Below are 17,383 nucleotides of genomic sequence, written 5' to 3'. Positions count from 1 at the left end.
CTGAGTCATCTTTGACAATTTCATCTCTTTCGCCATATTTAGTAAGTTATCAGTTCTTATCAATCACACTCCCAAATGTGTATTATTCTTCTCGCCCCTGTATACCTTCATTGTCACTGCCGTAGTTCTAACTTCTTTTTCCCAGTCTTTTTTTTAAGCCTTCTAACTTGTCTCTCTGTCATTAATTTTTTCCACCTCCAAACTATTGCAGGAATATCTAGTTTTATTGCACTTCATTTTATTGTACCTCACAGATATTGCATTTTTAAATCTTTTATTGGTATATATATATAATATTTTACATATTTATGGGCTACATGTGAGTTTTTGTTACATGTACAGTATGTGTAATGATCAAGTCAGGGTACTTGGAATATCTATCACCTTTAGTGTTTATCATTTTTCTGTGTTTGTATTATTTAAAGTCCCCTCTTCTGGTTACTTTAAAATATACATAATACTGTTGCTAACTATAGTTATCCTAACCTGCTATCAAACATTACAATTTATTTCTTCTATCTAACTGCACTTTTGTACCCGTAGCTAACCTCTCTTCATCTACCCTTCCCTCCATTAACCCTTCCCAGTCTCTGATAAGTATCATTCAATTCTCTATGTCCATGAGGTTGTTTTTTTACCTCCCACATAAGAGTGAGAACATACATTATTTGTCACTCTGTGTCTGGTTTATTTCACTTAACATAATGACCTTCAGTTCGATTCATGTTGCTGAAAATGACAAGGCTTCATTCTTGTTTATGGCTAAATAGCATTGGTAAACACTAAGCTTGATTTCATACCTTTATTATTGTGAATAATGCTATCATAAACCTGTGAGTGCAGGTATCTCTTTGATACATTGGTTTCCATTCCTTTGAGTAGATACTCAGTACTGACTATGTTGGGTCATATAGTAGCTCTCTTTTTAACTGTTTGAGAAATCTTCATACTGTTTTCCATACTGGTTGTACTAATTTACAGTCACACCAGGAGTGTGTAAGAGTTCCCTTTATTCGGCATCCTCACCAGCAGCTGCTTTTTTTTTTTTCTTTTTTGCCTTTTTAGTAATACTCATTCTAACTGGTGTGAGATGATACTTTGTTGGGATTTTGATTTGCATTTCCATGGTGATTAATGATGTTGAGCATTTTTCATATGCCTGTTGGCCATTTTTATGTCTTCCTTTGAGAAATGTCTATGCGTGACACACAGCCATTTTAATTGATGCATTTGTTTTATTGTTTAGTTGTTGAGTCCCTTGTTGGATAAGTAATTTGAAAACATTTTCTCCTACTTAAGAGGTTGTCTCCTCACTCTGATGATAATTTATTCTGCTCAACCAAAGCTTTTCTGTGTAATATAGTCCCATTTGTTTTTATTTTTGTTACCTGTTCTTTTGAGGTCTTAGTTATAAAAATTTTGCCTAGACCAATTCCTGAAGCATATTCCCTATGTTTTCTACTGCTATAGTTTTGACTTTTACATTTAAGTCTTTAGTCCATTTTGAGATTACTTTTGTATATGGTGAGAAATGGGGTCCAGTTTCATTCTTCTGTATCTGGTTATCCAATTTTTCCAGCACCATTTATGGAAGAAGGTTTTCCTTCCCCAGTGTATGTTCTTGGCAGCTTTGTCAAAGATCAGTTGCCTGTAAATATGTGGATTTATTTCTCTGTCGTCTATTCTGTTTCATTGGTCTGTATCTATTTTTATACCAATATCATGCTCTTTTGGTTATTATATTTTTGTAATCTGTTTTTAAGTCAGGTACTGTGATGCCTCCAATTTTGTTCTTTATGCTTAGGATTGCTTGACTATTCTGGCTTGTTTTCCCATATAAGTTTTAGGATTTTTTTCCATTTCTGTGAAAAATGATTTTAGTATTTTGATATGGATTGTATTGAATCTGTAGATTGTCTTGGGTAGTATGTAATTTTAATGATATCAATTTTGATACACAAACATGGGATGTTTATCAATTTGTTTGTGTCCTCTTCAATTTCTTTCATCAGTATTTTGTAGTTTTCCTTATAGAGAACACACCACCTTCATTGTTAAATTTATTCCTGGGTACTTTATTTTCTTTAGCATTGTAAATAAAATTTCCTTCTTGATTTCTTTTTTGGATATTTCATTATTGCTATATGGAAATGCTCCTGTGTTTTAATGTTAATTTTGTATCCTAAAACTTCACTGTATTTATCACTTCTAAAAGTTTCTTGGTAGAGTCTTTACATTTGTGTAGACATACTATCATGTTGTTTGCAAAGATGGACAGTTTTATTTCCTTTTTTTCCAATGTGGAAGTGTTTCGTTTCTTTTTTTAGCACATAGAAACTAGCCATGTATTTAATTTTTTTTATTTTTACATTTTCTAATTTTATTATCTCAATAGCTTTGGGGGTACAAGTGGCTTTTGGTTACATGGATGAATTGTATTATGATGAAGTCTGAGATTTTAGTGCACTTATCACCCAAGTAGTGCATACTGTATACAATATGTAATTTTCTATCACTTACCCCTTCTGACTCTTCCTTCTGAGTCTCCATAGTCCATTATAGCAATCTGTCTGCCCTTGCATACCCATAGTTTAATTTCCACTTGTAAGTGAGAACATACAGTATTTGATTTTTCATTTTTGAGTTGCTTCACATAGAGTAATGAGCTCCAGCTCCATCTAAGTTGCTGCAAAAAACATTATTTCATTCTTTGTTATTGTTGAGTAGTATTCTATGGTATATATATATGACATTTTTATCCACTCATTTGTTGATGGGCATTTAGGTTGGTTCCATATCTTTGCAATTGTTTATTGTGCTGCAATAAACATAAACTACAGATGTCTTTTGGATATGATGACTTCTTTCCCTTTGGGTAGATACCCAGTAGGGGGATTGCTAGACAGAATGGTATATCTACTTTTAGTTTTTTGATAAATCTCCATACTTTTTCCCATGAAGGTTGTCCTAATTTACATTCCCACCAGCATTGTATAAGCATTCCCTTTTCCTCCCATCCATGCCAGCATCTATTGTTTTTGACTCTTTAAGTAATAGCCATTCTGGCTGGGGTAAGGTGGTATTTATTGTGGTTTTAATATGCATTCCCTAATAATTAGTGATGTTGAGCATTTTTTCATATGTTTGTTGGTCATTTGTATATCTTTTTTTGAAAAATTTCTATTTATGTAATCTGCCCAGTTTTTTATGGGATTACTTGTTTATTTCTTGCTGATTTCTTTGAGTTCCTTGTAGGTTCTGGATATTAGACCTTTGTTGGATGCATAGTTTGCAAAGATTTTCTCCCACTTTGTGGGTTGTCTGTTCACTCAGCTGATTATTTCTTTGGCTGTGCAGAAGCTTTTTAGTTTAATTAGGTCCCACTTATTTATTTCTATTGCATTTGCTTTTGGGGTCTTAATCATAAATTCTTGGCCTAGGCCAATGTCTAGAAAAGTTTTTCCTAGGTAATCTTCCAGAATTTTTATGGTTTAAGTCATTGATCCATCTTAAGTTGATTTCTGTATAAGGTGAGAGATAGGGATACAGTTTTATTTTTCTACATGTAATTACCTAGTTTCCCCAGCACCATTTATTAAATAGGGTGTCCATTCTTCAATTTATGTTTTTGAATGACTTATTGAAGATTAGTTGGTTGTAAGTATTTGACTTTGTTTCTGAGTTCTCTATTCTGCTCCATTGGTCTTTATGTCTATTTTTATACCAGTACTGTGGTGCTTTGATAACTGTAGCCATGTGGCATAATTTGAAGTCAGGAAATGTGATTGCCTCTGGATTTGTTCTTTTTGCTTAGGCCAAATCAATAACTAATTTCCTTTTACAAACGTTGCAAAAAAACTGCCTAGGAAAATTATTAACCAAAGATGTGAAAGCTCTCTACAAGGACAACTACAAAACACTGCTGAAAGTAATCATAGATGATACAAACAAATGGAAATGCATCACATGCTCATGGGTTGAAAGAATCAATACTGTGAAGATGACCATACTGCCCAAAGCAATCTACAAATTCAATGCAATTCCTATCAAAATACCAACATCATTTTTCACAGAATCAGAAAAAAACATTCTAAAATTCATATAAAACTAAAAAAGAGCCCTAAAAGCCTTGCATTTTTTTTTGGCCTGATTTCTTCTAGCTAGCACTTCTAGCACTATGTTAAATAGCAGTGGTGAAAGTGGGCATTCTTCTCTTATTCCAGTTGTTAGAGGAATTGCTTTCAACTTTATCCTAATACAATGTTACTTGTAGCTTTGTCATATATGTCCTTTATTATTTTGAAATATGGTTATTCTTGGTCTAATTGTTGAAAGAGTTTACCATGAAAGGTTGTTAAATTGTGTCAAATGTTTTTTCTTTGTCTACTAAGAGGATCATATTTTTTTCTTCAATCTGTTGATGTAATGTATCGTGTTTATTGATTTGCACCTGTTGAACCATACTTGCATCTCTGAAATAAATCCCACTTGATCATGATGTACTTTTTATTGATGTGCAGTTTGATTCAGTTAGCTAGTATTTGTTGAGTATTTTTACTTTTATGTTCATCAGGGATATTAGCCTGTGGTTTTCTTTTTTGTGGTGTCTTGATTTGCTTTTGGTATCAGGGTAATGATGGCCTAATGGAGTAAGTTAGAGAGAATATCCTCCTCTTCAATTTTTAGGAATAGTTTGAGTAGAATTGGTATTATTAGTTTTTCTTCATATGTTTGGTAAAATTCAACAGTGAACTCATCTAATCCTGGACTTTTCTGGGGAGAGGGGAGATTTTCTGTTACTAATATAATTTCATTACTCATTATTGGTCTGCTCACATTTTCTTGGTTTTTTTTTTTTTTCCGATCCAATCTTGGTAGGTTGTTTGTTTCAAGAAATTTATTCATTTACTCTCAGTTTTTTACTTTGTCAGTTTATAGTTGTTCCTAATAGACTCCGATGTTCTTTTGTATTTATGTAGTATTAGCTGTAAATCTACTTTTTCATTGTTGATTTTGTTATTTGGGTATGCTTGATTAGTATTGTTAGCAGTTTATCAATTTTGTTTATCTTTTCAAAGAACCAACTTTTCATTAATTATTTGTATTTCTTTACTCTGAATTTTGTTTAGGTTTCCTCTGATCTTTGTTATTTCTTCTGTCAATTTGGGATTTGGTTTGTTCTTGCTTTTCTAGTTCTTTGAAATACATCATTATGTTGCTTACTTGAAATTTGTCTGTTTTTCTTTATTTGCTTATTGTTATAAACCTCCCTTTAGCACTGCTTTTGCTGTATCCCACAAATTCAGTAGGCTGTGTTTCCATTTTCATTTAGTTAAATATATTTTTTAAAATTTCCATCTTAATTTCTTCATTGGCCCAATGATCTCTTTCAAGAGGACGTTGTTTAATTTCTAAGTATTTGTATAATTTCCAAAGTTCTTGTTATTGATTTCTAGTTTTATTCCATTGTGGAATGAGAAGATACTTGATATAGGTTTGATTTTTTTTTTATATTTGTTGAGACTCATTTGGTGGCATAACATATGATCTATCTTGGAAAATGTTCCATGTACTCATGAGAAAAATGTGCATTCTGCAGTTGTTAGATACAACATTCTGTAAATGTCTGTTAGGTACATTTTCCTTAAAGTCCAAGTTGACTTCAATGTTTCTTTGTTAATTTTCTGTATAGATTGTGCATCAAACGCTGAGAGTGAGGTATTAAAGTCTCCTGTTATTATTGTATTGGAGTCTTTTTTTTTAGATTTAGTAATATTTACTTTTTAAATCTAGATGTTCCAATACTGGCTGCATATATATAAATAAAAATAGAAATAAATAACAAGAAGAATTTGGGAAACTATACAAATATATAGAAATTAACATGCTCTTGAAAGAGATTATTTGGTCAATAAAGAAATTTAGATAAAAATGTTAAAAAATTAATATAAATGAAAATGGAAACACAACATACCAAAACTTGTGGGATACAGCATAAAAACACATAAAAAGATAAATTTCAAGTATGCAGTCTAATGATGCCTCTCAAATGACTAGAAAACAAGAACAAACCAAACCCCAAATTAACAGAAGAAAATCAATAATAATCAGAGGAGATCTGAACAAAATACAGACTAAAAATTGAATTATTATGTCCTTTTGCTGGATTAATCCCTTTATCATTGTATAATTATCTTCTTTGCCTTTTTTTTACTGTTTTTGACCTATAGTCTGTTATATCTGACATAAATATAGCTATTCCTGTCCACTTTTATTTTCCATTTGCATGGAATATCTTTTTCCACTTCTTTATTTTTAGTCTCTATGTGTCTTTACAGGTAAGGCATATTTCTTGTAAGCAGCATATTGTTGAATTATTTTTTGTTACCCATTCAGCTAGTCTATATCTTTTAAGTGGAGAATTTAACCTTCAAGGGTATTATTGATATAGTAGATTTTTTCATATCATATTGATAATCATTTTCTAGTTGTTTCATATATTCTTTTTTTTTCTTTTCTTTTCTTCTCTTATTGTTTGCCCTTGTGGTTCACTGGTGTCCTGGGGTGGTAACATTTGAGTCTTTTCTCTTCTTAATTTGTGTGTTTACTTTACTAGTGAACTTTATACTAACATGTTATCGATGGTAACCATCATCCTTTTGCTTTTAGAATTAAAACTCCTTTAAATATTTTTTGTCAGGTCAGCCTAGTGGTGATGAATTTCCTCAGGATTTGCATGTCTGGCAAAGTCTTTATTTCACCCTTACTTACGAGCGATAATTTATCTAAATAAAGTATCCTTTGGTGGCAGATTATTTTTTTCATTTGGCACTTTGAATATATCATTCCATTTTCTCCTGGCATGTCAGGTTTCTGCTGAGAAGTCTGCTGTTAGTCTGATTGGAGCTCCTTTATAGGTGACTAGTTGTTTTTCTCTTGCTATTTTTAGAATTTTCTCTTTGTCGTTGACCTCAGACAGACTGTAATGTTCCATGAAAAATACCTTTTTGCATTGTATCTGTTTGCATATCATTGAGCCCATTGTATCTCAATGTCTACATCTCTTGCTACACATGTAAAGTTATTATCTATTATTTCATTAAATATGTTTTTGAAAACCTTCATTTTCTCTTCCTTTCTACCTTTGAAGATACTGATAATTCATATTTTTGATGGCATTATGGTGTCTCATATATCAGGAAGGCTTTGTTAATTTATTTTTTCATTATTTTTGTCTCACTGTGTCATTTCAAAAGATCTTTGCTCAAGTTATGAGATTCTTTCTTCTGCTTCATTTAGCTTATTTTTGAAGATATTGAGTGTATATTGTTCTTTATTCAAGGACTTCTTCAATCCTAGGATTTCTGTTTGGTTCATTTAAATAATATTTTCTTTTTTGGTAAATTTCTAATTTATATTATGAATTGTTTTTCCAATTCCTTTGATTGTTTTAAGGAATTATGTTTTATCTTGCTGGGCTTATTTGGTACCATTTTGAATGTTTTTTTTCTGGAATTTTGACAATGTTTTTATTGGGTATATTACTGGGGAACTATTGTATTTCTTTCCTAGTATCATATTTTCTTGCTTTATCTGTCTTTATATTGATATCTACACATATGGTGTAATAGTTGCTTCCTCCAATTTTTTGAATTTGCTTTCATGGGAGGGGACATTTTCCCAAAAATGTACCAATAGTGTCAGTTGAGCAGTCCCCTTTGGCTTTGATTCTAGGTGTGTGCAGTTGTGTAGTCTGCATGTGAGTTTTTTGACTATAAACAACCTCAATGTACCTGTGATTTCTTCAGTGGCCTACAGTGTGGCTATTAATGGAGGCTATGGTAAAATTTTCCTGGGGATGGGGATACCATGTCGGCCAGTCTTCAGGCCCTAGTGGTAGCAGTGGAGGGTTGAGTATGCCTGTTCTTGGGCCCCAGGACAGTACACACTGTTACCAATGTTAGCAGCACCAGCCAAGCCAGTTCTTGAGTCTCAAAGAGGCGTCCTCAAACGCTGGTTGTGGCAAGAGAGGGCTGAGTGAATGAAAAGCTACCCTGGTCCCTGGGCGGCTAGTTTGATGTGGGCAACGGCAGTAGTAGTTATAGGAGGATAGAGTGGGTAATGTGCGGTATGTGCTGGTCTTGGCAGTTGTTGCAATGCAGATTGAACACCCAAAGCCCTGGACAAGTAGTTCTCATGCTTGCCCACTCTAAGCAGCAGTGACAGCATGACAGCACCATGTAAAGGTGTGGAATGGCCCCACTCTTTGTGAGTGAGCCCAAGCATAGAGGCCATGCCACCAGTGGGAGGACTATCACTACTCACAACCTCAGGCGGGCAGCAATTTTGCTCATTCACCCCAGTCCTTGGTAGCAGCAGCAGCATCTGTGGCTGCAGCGGTGTGCAGAGAAGAAAAGGGGGTACTTCTCTCTACGGAGGAGACTGAGCACAGAGGCCACTGTGATGGTTGAGGTAGAGTCACTTCCTCCAGCCTCAGAGGGTCAACTTTCAGACTCACCAACCTGGGTTTCTAGTTGCAGCAACTGCTGTGACAGAGTGCCAAGTGGGAGAGGGGATCATACTGTTTGCCTGCCAGTCCAAGCAAAAGTTTGTGCCACTGCTGGGAAAATAATCTCTTTTCACAGCACCAGAGCCCTTGGGCTCTGGAAAGCATGTGCTTTGGTCATCTTTTGGTGTGCTGCACTGTCCTATTCTCAGGGAGTGGTACTCCCTATTGGCTAGAGTCTTGAGAATCCTGTGACACCTTTGGGTTCAGCCAGCACTGTACCACTGTAGCTCTCTGAGTTTACACCGGGGGATATATGTTGGAGCTCCCAGAATGTGGAGATATGGAGGCTGTGGCTCCCCAGGGCAGGATACAGTCCCATTATGGCTATGCTCTCACAATGGTGCCCTGATCCAACCACTTAGGTGTCTGGGGTGTGAGCGACCAGGAACACATCCCCTGTCTGGTGTAATGCTCTTACAGGGTTTCCAGATTACTGACAATGGTAGTCAGCATTTCTGTGGGTAGTGGAGCTCTCCCTGTTGTTTGGATTGCAACTATTAATGGTGGTGATGTGGACTACTAACATTTCCTCATTTACTGTTTACCTGCAATAGCAAGCTCCTCTAGGCTTCAGCCAATGTCAGCTGAGCTGGCTACTGACATCCATCTTTTTCTGTGCTTCAGGTGTTTCCCATGACTTCTCTGCTGGACTCTAGTGTTCCTCTCCTAGATGCTCTATTTGTAGCATAATTGTCTATTCATAATTTGGTCCTTTGTTTTCTGGAAAACATAAATGTCTAATGTCTCTAGTCAGGTATTTTGAACCAGAATAAATATTGCATTTTTAAAAATGGAAGATCTATGTCACTCCTGCATCAAACATGTTATTGGCACCATACTTCTAACAGCATGTGATCACTATGTCTCTGTGTCATGTTTTAGTAATTCTTGAAATATATTAAACATTTTTCATTATTATTAAATCTGTCATAATGACCTGTGTGTGCAGTAGTGTACTCAGTGATCTTTAATATTATTATTATAATTGTTTGCAGGCACCATGAACTGCACTCATATAAGACAGTGAACTTAATAAATGAATGTGTTATGACTGCTCCATCAACCCACCACTCCCATTTCACTTTCCCTCCTTTTAGTCTTCCCTCTTCTCTGAGAGACAAGAATATTAAAATTAGGCCAAGTAATGACTCTAAAATGGCTTCTAAGTGTTCTGGTGGAAAAAAAACAGTAACATATCTCTCACTTTAAATGAGAAACTAGAAATGATTAAACTTAGTGTGGAAGAAATAGTCAAAGCTGTGATAGGCTGAAAGCTGTGCTTCATGCACCAAGCAGTTAATCAATTTGTGAGTGCAAGGGAAAAGTTATTGAAGAAAATTAAAAGTGCTACTGTAGTGAATTCACACATGATGAAAAGGCAAAACAGCCTTATTGCTGATGTGAAGAAAGTTTTAGTAATCTAGATAGATCAAACTAGCTATAACATTCCTTTAAGCCAAAGCCTAATTCAGAAAAAGGCCGTAACTCTCTTTAATCCTATAAAAGGCGAGGAAGCTGCAGAAGAAAAAGTTTGAAGCTAGCAGAGTTTGATTCTTGAGATTTAAGGAAAGAAGCTGTCTCCGTAAGGCAAAACAGGAAGGGCTGATGTGAAAGCTGCAGTACATTATTCAGAGGATCTAGCTAAAATAATTGATGAAGGTGGTGACACTAAACAACAGATTTTCAGTACAGATAAAATAGGGTTATATTGATAGAAGATGCTATAAAGGACTTTCATCGCTAGGGAGGAGAAGTCAGTGTCTGGCTTCAAATCTTCAAAAGGCAGGCTGAATCTCTTGTTATGGCCTAATGTAGCTAGTGACTTTAAGTTGAAGCTGAATCTAATTTGCCATTCTGGAAATCCTTGGGTCTTTAAGAATTATGCTAAATCTACTAAGCCTGTGCTCTATACATGGAACAATGAAGCCTGGGTGAAAGCACACCTATTTACAGAATCGTGTATTAAATATTTTAAACCCAATTTTATGATCTATGGCTCAGAAATAAGATTTCTTTCAAAATATTACTACTTACTAACTATGCACCTGGTCACCCAAGATCTATGATGGATGTGTCCGTGGAGATTAATGTTGCTTTTATGCCTGCAAACACAACATCTATTCTTTAGCTCATGGATTAAGGAGTAATTTAAGCTTTCAAATCTTATTATTTAAGAGATATATTTTGTAAGGCTCTAGCTGCCATAGATGTTGATTCCTCTGATGGACCTGGGCAAAGTACATTGAAAACCTTCTGTAAAGAATTCACCCTTCTAGATGCCGTTAAGAACATTTGTGATTAATGAGGGGAGGTAGAAACATCAACATTAACAGGAATTTAGAAGATATAGATTCCAACCCTCATGGATGGTTCTGAGAAGTTTGAGCCTTCAGTGGAGAAATTAACTTCAGATGTGGAGGAAACAGCAAAAGAACTAGAAGTGGAGCCTGTAGATGTGATTGTATTGCTATAATCTCATGAAAAAACTTGAACAGATGAGATGTTGCTTTTGATGGGAGAGTAAGGAAAGTGGTTTCTTGAGATAAAATCTACTTTTGGTGAAGAAGCCGAACACGTTGAAATGACAAAAAGTTTTAGAATGTTATATAAACAGTTTATAAATCTGCAGCATAGTTTGAGAGAGCATTTACTTCAATTTTGAAAAATATTCTATGGGTAGAATGCTGTGAAACAGCATTGCATGCTACAGAGAAATCTTTCATAAGAAGAAGAGTTAATTGATGTTGCAAACTTCATTGTTATTTTATTTTTAAAAATTGCCACAGCCACCTAACTTTAAGCAATCACCACCTTGAACAGTAAGCAGCCATCAACATCAAGACAAGACCTTGGAACAGCAAAAAAAATTATGACTCACTGAAGGCTCAGATGATCATTAACATTTTTTAGCAATAAAGCATTTATAATTAAAGTATATACATTTTTAGATACATGCTGTTGCATACTTAATAGACTAATGTATAGGACAAACATAACTTGTATATGCATTGGGAAACCAAAAAAATGTACATGGCCTACTTTATTGTGATATTTGCTTTATTGTGTTGGTCTGGAACATGACCAAAGGTGAAGAGTAGCCTGCATGTACAGAGATCACACGGCAGGAGAGGAAGATAGAGAGAGAGGGAAGGGAGGTGCCAGGCACTGTTAAACAATCAGCTCTCACCAAACATGCAATATCTCCTAGGTATGCCTGTGTCTTTGTTCTGTCAGAGTGATTGTTCTAAAACAAATATCTGAATTTCAGCTGTGTGGTAGATTGAATGCAGCATAGGTCAGTGGTTCTCAAAGTGTGATCCAGGACTGCTAGTCATTCACAACATAAATTCAAAGAATCTGTAAGGTCAAAACTATTTTCTGCTACCACTGGCATACTTAGTCATTGGCCAAGAGCAGCCTAAGGAATGCAAAATTTTAGCACAATGTAAATGGTGAATCCAGAGGTGTGGCAGCATGGAATGTCAGTCAACTGTGCTCCCTGGAGCTGGCCATCTGAGTAAGAGATTTCCATGGCCACTACTGTAGGGGTGGGAGAGTATGCATGTGCTAAAAACAGTGGGGTGCCCTTAGTGTGTGGTGATGATGGTGGTGGTAAGTGAACAATAGGCTCATCTTCCATAGTAAGTAGTCATTACATTACATACAGTGCTGAAAATCAAGGAATAATAGTATAAGCATGTTATTATGAAACCTAGTAGTAAATACCACAATAAATAACTAAAATAATTTTAGTGACCACCTACAACAAGTTTTTTAAAACATGTATGCCTATAACTTTGATATAGAATAAACAAAACATATTTGGACAGGTCACTTACAAGTGGAAACCTCTTCAGTGAATTCCCATTACCTTGAGAATAAAATCTGAACATATTGAAGGCAATGCATGGTGATCTATTTCCTACCTCCCTTTTGAGACATTTCTGGTATTTGCTCTTCTATTGTCTAAACTCCAGCCACTCTGGAATCACCTAACCCTCAAAACACACATTTTTTGGTAACATTAGGATTTTGGACATATGGATTTTTTGTGCTGAACTGTAGTACATAAAACCAAAAGGAAGTTTTCTAGTTGACAGAGGAGATTCAGTATTTTGAATCCACCAAACTTGATTTGAATCCACCAAAACTTGATTACCTTAGTACTTGTCCATACACATGTAATGCTCTATCACACATTATTTGTAGAACTCCGGTGCTTAGGCACCTAGCCGTGTGTGAGAATTCAAAGAATGTGCACTAAATAGACTACCTAGAACAATCATGGAACATACTGAAGCAGAGCTTTGGAAACCCAAAAACATAATGCTTTGGCCTTTCTACTGAGTAATTGAACTCTTAGAATATTTTCTTTATGTTCTTCCTATTGTACCACTATTGTCTTAATCTGTTTCTGTTGCTATAAAAGAATACCTGATACTTGGTAATTTATATAGAAAATATATTTATTTGGCTAATGGTTCTGCAGGCTATACAAGAAGTATGGGGACCGCATATGCTTCTGGTGAGTGGTGCAGGCTGCTTCCACTCATGACAGAAAGCAAAGAGGAGGCTGCAGGTGCAGAGATCACATAGCAGGAGAGGGATATAGAGAGAGTGGGGAGGGAGGTGCCAGGCTCTATTAAACATTCAGCTCTCACGCGAACTAATAGAGAGATAACTCAGTCATTACAGTATGGAGAGCACAAAGCCATTCATGAGGAATCAGCCACCATGACCCAACCACCTTCCACTACGCCCCACCCCCAACACTGGGGATCAGGTTTCAACATGAGTTTTGGAGTATCCAAACCACAGCAATTACCTATAAAATAAGGTAAATACTTAGATGCTCCCTTACCATCCTTCAAGTTCTAAAATGTTTGAGTCCAAACTATGTAAAATTAAACACCTCAAATGGGTACGAAATTTTATTTTCCTTCTTGTAATGGCTGCAGAGAGATCCATTCACTTAGTAAGCATTATTTAATACTTTATGATGTTAATTGAACTTTACTAGGTACTAGGGATATGATGTAAATGAGGTGAGAACACAAGGAACTCGCCAAAGAGAAGCTTAAGATAGATCGAGAAAGAATGACAAAAGGTTGCAAATATATAGACAGATTAACCACTCATGTTCATATATATATATATAGTTTGTTTGTTTGAGTTGGAGTTTCGCTCTTGTTGCCTAGGCTCGAGTGCAATGGCGCGATCTTGGCTCACTGCAATCTCCGCCTTCTGGGTTCAAGCGATTCTCCTGCCCCAGCCTCCCAAGTAGCTGAGATTACAGACAGAAGCCACCAGGCCCAGCTAATCTTTTGTATTTTTAGTAGAGACGGGTTTCACCATCTTGGCCAGGCTGGTCTCGAATTCCTGACCCTCAGGTGATTCACCTGCCTCGGCCTCCCAAAGTGCTGGGATTACAGGCATGAGCCACCGTGCCCAGCCTCATGTTCATAGTTTAATCAAACCACAGGCATGATTGTTCTCTCAAGTATAAAAACAATGCCAAAAGAAAACACAAACATGCACACACACACACACACATGATTATCAATATAATATTAAAACATCTGGGTTTTTATGAAGGCTTGTTTGAACAGGGAGCAATGTGCCAGGGAACATATTAGGTGAAGTGATCTTTATAAGCAAAGGCATTGTTGTAAAATAAAAAGCAGTGCCTATGAGATGGAAAGGATCATGGTCAACTGAAAGAGAAGAGGTATGCTTAGAAGTAACAAGGAATGTTATTATGGAATGAGTGAAGAAGATAGGAAGCAGAGGAATGAGAGCATTTGATTGAAGGACAGCTTTAGATGTCCAGATTAGTAGGTGAGCTTTGACCTTACTATCAAAAAGGTAATCTCTCTAATTTTGTCACATCAAAGAAACCAGTTAGGTTTTTGCAACAATGCAGGGACAAGTTTAAGTGGAAATGGCATAGAAATGGAGAGCAAAGAAGAAACCAAATCGCATTTCAAGGAAAGAATTACGTTACTCAGTAAGTGATTTAATACAGTAAAAGAGAAAAATTAACAAATTTGTAAGGAGGTGTTCTCTGAAATCAAGAGGAAGATAGTACCAATGAGTACCAATGATTACATTCGGGGGTTTAAAAGGGGCCAGATTGGTAGAAAGGATGAAGAGGTAAGATCATTAAGCTAATTTTCAGGGTTTAACAGAGCCACTAGTCTTTTTTTTTTCATCCTGGGTACAGCTAAGTGAAGATAGAAATATAAGTAAACATCTACACACTCCACTGATCTTAAGAGTTAATTAATTTAAAAAGACACATTATGGGCTGGGCACGGTGGCTCACGCCTGTAATCCCACCACTTTGGGAGGTCGACGTGGGTGGATCACGAGGTCAGGAGACCGAGACCATCCTGGCTAACATGGTGAAACCCTGTGTCTACTAAAAATACAAAAAATTAGCTGGGCGTGGTGGCAGGCGCCTGTAGTCTCAGCTACTTGGAGGCTGAGGCAGAAGAATGGCGTGAACCCAGGAGGTGGAGGTTGCAGTGAGCTGAGATGATGCCACTGCACTCCAGCCTGGGCAACAGAGCGAGACTCCATCTCAAAAAAAAAAAAAGAAAAAAAAGAAAGAGAAGACACGTTATGTTCTTACTAAACCTAACAGTATTGAGCTTCAATTATTTTTGTATCTAATGTTCAACCATCTTCAAACTGCTTAATAAACTGCAAACATGGCAAGTGCTGCCTAGATACCTCACTAAACTTTCAATATAGGAATTAGTTATTGTACAAATACTATTATACAGCTTCAGGTTACCATTTTAAAAAGAAGATTTTTATTTAGAATGAAATCTTCTATCACATTATTTGTCTTGGCTTTGGGGCTGTGTCTGAGAAAGGATGAAGTACAAATTTTTTTTTAAATATGCATACAAATTTTTAACAGTTTTATATTTCTTATCTTTTCCCTGAACACACTGATGAAGTCTATTTACACTTATATCAAAGGTTGACTTTGAGGAATGAGGGCATTCATACTAAAAAAAACAAAAATTATGGCATGACATATTCACACAATAAAGTTATTTTAGAAAATCATGGATATTTTACTATATGAATTAGATGAAAACAATCCTCCAAACAGCCTTATTATTTCAGATATTTGGATCTAGTTTTTGGATACATAAAAAAAAATTAAATCTTTAACTTCCATGTTTTATTTTAAAATATTAAAATAACAAAATAAAATGGGGTCATTCATCTCAAATAGTCTTTCAGACTGAGTTGCAATGTGGTATCCCTATTTATAGAACTAAATTATTTGCTGATATCTTGCTCTCACTCTGCAAAAACTATTCTCAGTATTCTCTTATTTTGTTCATTAATAAATCTACATGCAGGAATAACCAGCATTCAGTTCATTTACCTAAAATGAACTTAAAAACCACAGTATTTGTCTCCTCCTTTCAGTACACTTGAATTTCTGATATTACTATTATTCAAAGTCTGTGAACCTGCCTACTTTGAACTAAAACAGTAAAACACACTAAATCTACATTAACTAAAAGGAAAAATAAAAGCTCACTTGTGGTATGCATGTTTTCTTCATAATGTATTCATTTAAATGCAGATGACCCAAAATAATAAAAAATGTCTTCCCCTAGATAGTCACGTATATTACGATGATGGAGTGATTAAGACGTTGCAATTTGGGCCTCATTGGGTCAAGATTTTGGTTTCAAATCTGTTATCAAATTTTTGTCTTTAGAGCTTTGTTTACATTAAAATTATTAGTTGCAAAGGACTTTACCTGACTTAGAGTTTCACAGAATAAAGAAGAAACTGAGTATGTTTAGTAGTTATGGATGCAAGTCTAACAATTGATAGAATTTAACTTATACTGCCCCTTAAATACATAGAAGGTAACTGAATTGCAAAATAAGGACCCCTAGAAAATCTGACTTTATAAAAGAATAATGAGCACCAGTCACTGGGAATAGCCTTTAATGTAACGTTGGAAAAGCAGCAGTGGTGTTTACAGTCTAAAGCATAGAACCTTCTGATATCTTTTTTAACACACAGTAATTTTAGCAAGTATATAGAAATCTATAGTTTCTTCATTTTTTATATTGTTCCAAAAGCAACAACTAGCTTTATTAAACAGTAAATATTTTTATATCAATTGAAAACAGTCACCATATATAAATCAATATGCTATTTTACTCAGACATGTTAGGAATCTAACTGTGATGTGAACCAATATCTTCTGTGTGATGTCTCTGTATTAAAAATAATAATGTATATATGCATATTAAGAAGAGGAAATTCACCTTTAAGGATACGTTTATAGGAGGAATACAATTCAGGATAAATGTTAATAACATTGAATACCTTGTTTTCAGCTGTTTAACGTTATCTATAGTTGATATTAATGATTGCAGCTTTGTGTGTTTCTTGTATCTTTGATCTCTATTATTGGTTAAATAAATTCATCTGGGGATCAGCCTTTTAGCTCAGAGAACCTTTGGATCTCACTGTTTCTGTGTGTATTTTAAGATCACAGAAGCAAATATAATTGGCAGTAGATTAGGTTCAATTTTATAATCTATATTTTTCTACAAATGCATCTTAGTATAATATTTGTGACACAAAGCGTATAAAAATAAAAACTTAAATTTTAAAATTATCTTTTAGAGATAACATGAGAAAGATTTTGAGGTGATGGTAGTATTCTGTATGTTGATTGTGATGATTGTTATACAATCTGTGAATGTTTGTCAAAGAAAAGCTAGAGCTGGATAGCAGTTAAAGCAGTAGAACATATTTTACCCA

The sequence above is a fragment of the Pan troglodytes genome, chromosome X, assembly GCF_028858775.2.
Source record: "Pan troglodytes isolate AG18354 chromosome X, NHGRI_mPanTro3-v2.0_pri, whole genome shotgun sequence".
Taxonomy (NCBI): domain Eukaryota; kingdom Metazoa; phylum Chordata; class Mammalia; order Primates; family Hominidae; genus Pan; species Pan troglodytes.
This window is presented reverse-complemented; position numbering follows the sequence as displayed.